The sequence below is a fragment of the Microtus ochrogaster genome, linkage group LG9, assembly GCF_000317375.1.
Source record: "Microtus ochrogaster isolate Prairie Vole_2 linkage group LG9, MicOch1.0, whole genome shotgun sequence".
Classification (NCBI taxonomy): Eukaryota; Metazoa; Chordata; class Mammalia; order Rodentia; family Cricetidae; genus Microtus; species Microtus ochrogaster.
In genome coordinates this window covers 28,297,550-28,300,070 of record NC_022034.1, presented here as the reverse complement: position 1 = coordinate 28,300,070, position 2,521 = coordinate 28,297,550, and positions in this window count along the sequence as shown.

The window sequence follows — 2,521 nt, the reverse complement described above, 5'->3', positions numbered from 1 at the left end:
GGCTCACATACTAACCGGAACATAGGCTCACATACTAACTGGAACACAGGCTCACATACTAACCGGAACAAGGGCTCACATACTAACCAGAACACAGGCTCACATACTAACCGGAACACAGGCTCACATACTAACCGGAACAAGGGCTCACATACTAACCAGAACACAGGCTCACATACTTAGATGGAAAGTGTCAACTTTACACACAGTAAGAGCCATGGCTCTCCACTGGTTATGGTGTCTGTGAGGCGAGCCCTTCTGTTTTGGCAACTGGGATGCAAGTCTGGATAATGTGGCAAAGCAGACTTAACTCTACCTAAATCACTCGTGTCTTCAACTGTGTTAATTTACTGTAAGTCATTATGAGTCATTTGGGATGATAATTTGTATTTCTAGTGTTAGAATTAAGATGGAATCTTTTAGAGGTTTGGTCTTTTCCGATGTTACTGTCTCTTACATGTATATAGCATGCCACACACAAAAAACAAAAGGAAACTTTAAGAAGTTTAAATCAGCCAGAGGTTGGTGGCTCTCAGGAGGCAGAGACAGGCTGAGCTCAGTGAGTTTGAGGCCAGCCTGGTCTACAAAGTCAGTTCCAGGGCCATTACACAGAGAAACCCTTCTAAAAACGGAAGTCAGTGGTTAAGAGTACTAACTGCTCTTCCAGAGGACCCAGGTTCAATTCCCAGCACCCACATGGCAGCTCACAACTGTCTATAACTCCATTTGCAGGCGATCTGACACCCTCACACAGACATACATGCAGGCAAAATACCAATGCCCATACAATAAATAAATAAAGCACTTAAAAAACAACAAAAAAATTTAAATCAAAATAACAAGACAGTTAAAAGGTACTGAAAATTTGTTCCGGTGAAAATATTTACATGTTAAGAAGTAAAGCCCAAAACTGAATCTGAATAGTAGTAGATTTAACGCAAATAAAAATGGCTAAAAGTTTCAAACACTGTTGGTAGTCGTTTTGCCCACTGCAAGTCTCCATATCCACACCCACTGATGATCCTACGAATGTACTGTGTTTGAGTGCAAACCTTTTTACCTTCATGGAAGGTAGCACATACTGCAGGGCTCTGGATTGAGGCAATGGTTACATGGGGACAGGAAGACTGTACCCAAGGCCAAAGCACGGGCCCCACGATCCTCGGAGAAGAGCTTCGTCAGCAGGTACCCTGCTAGTGCGGGTTTGCAAAGGAAGTCCAGAGGGGACAGGACGATGAATCCTCTCTAAGGCAGGACACCACAGCGCAGCATGTCCCCCCAGCCACCACTTCCGGAGACGGCCAGGTCTGAGGGAGAGATAAGTAACTTTGAGGTGCGTTCTTCTAGGCTGGGGCCATTTGTGTCTCCACCGGTTCTAGATCAGCTTGAGTCAGTGTCCCGCTCGCTCTTAGAGAGCCCACCAAAAAGGGAGGATGAGCAGAGAGACCAGGAAATCTATGATGTAATAGCGTCTATGTGTTCACGCCCTAACTGTCCCCTTCACCTCACTCTATGTGACAGAGAACAGAAAACAGAAATAAAAGGAATTTGCAGGGTTAGACATCACCCAGCAGGCAGTGCCTGCAGAGGCCTGAAGAGGTTGTCAGCTCCACTGGGGCTGGAGTTCCAGAAGGTAGTAAGCCATTGTGTGGGTGATGGGAATCAAACCTGGGTCCCATGGAAGAGCTGTCAGTGCTGTTAACTGCAGAGCCCTCCAAACTCGAATTCACAGAGATCAGCCTGCCTCTGCCTCCTGTATTGGGATTACAGGTGAGGGCCACCACGCCTAGCCTCTAGAGTGATTCTGTAATGTTTGACTTGGTATACATGCAATTTTTGTGTACAGACACACAAAATCATGTTCTGAAGATGAGCATTGGCCTTTGGATTTCTGCTACATGTTAGTATCTCTGCTAATCCAGGTGCCACCTGTTCTTTGTGACACTAGAGAAGATAGTGAGCAGCATCCTCATAACCTCCCAGAGACCAGGGGAATGTCAGGCAGACCCCTCCTCTTTCTCCTCCTTCTCTTCTCCTGTTGCTTTTCCCCTAACCATTTAGAATCCTTTTTTACTTTCCAGCAAATGCCAATCTAAAGGAAGAAGATGAAGAGGAGGAAAAAGCAAGGAAGGAAGAACAGGAAAGAGAGAGAATGGAGAGAAAGCCAGTCAGGTCCTAGGAAGTCTTAACACGCCTCCACCAGCGGGTCAGTCAGCTGTCACCCTGAGTGGCACCACCACCACCACCTGCATGTGTCCTCAGACGGTACCGTTCTGTCCATGCTCTGCCTCTGCACCAGGAGCTGCCCACATCGAATCCCTGTTCCTAAACAAGTCCACTGACCTTTCAGGGGTCACTACGAAGTGTCACAGTTTTCACAAATGCACTCACCTCCTCTGGATTCTCAAAGAACAGCCAGCCTCTGTGACATCAACAAGGACTTGAAAGAAGTAACAGAAGTTGCCTGGCAACTACAGAGTGCGTGCGTGCATGCGTGCGTGTGTGTACATGCGTGCGTGCG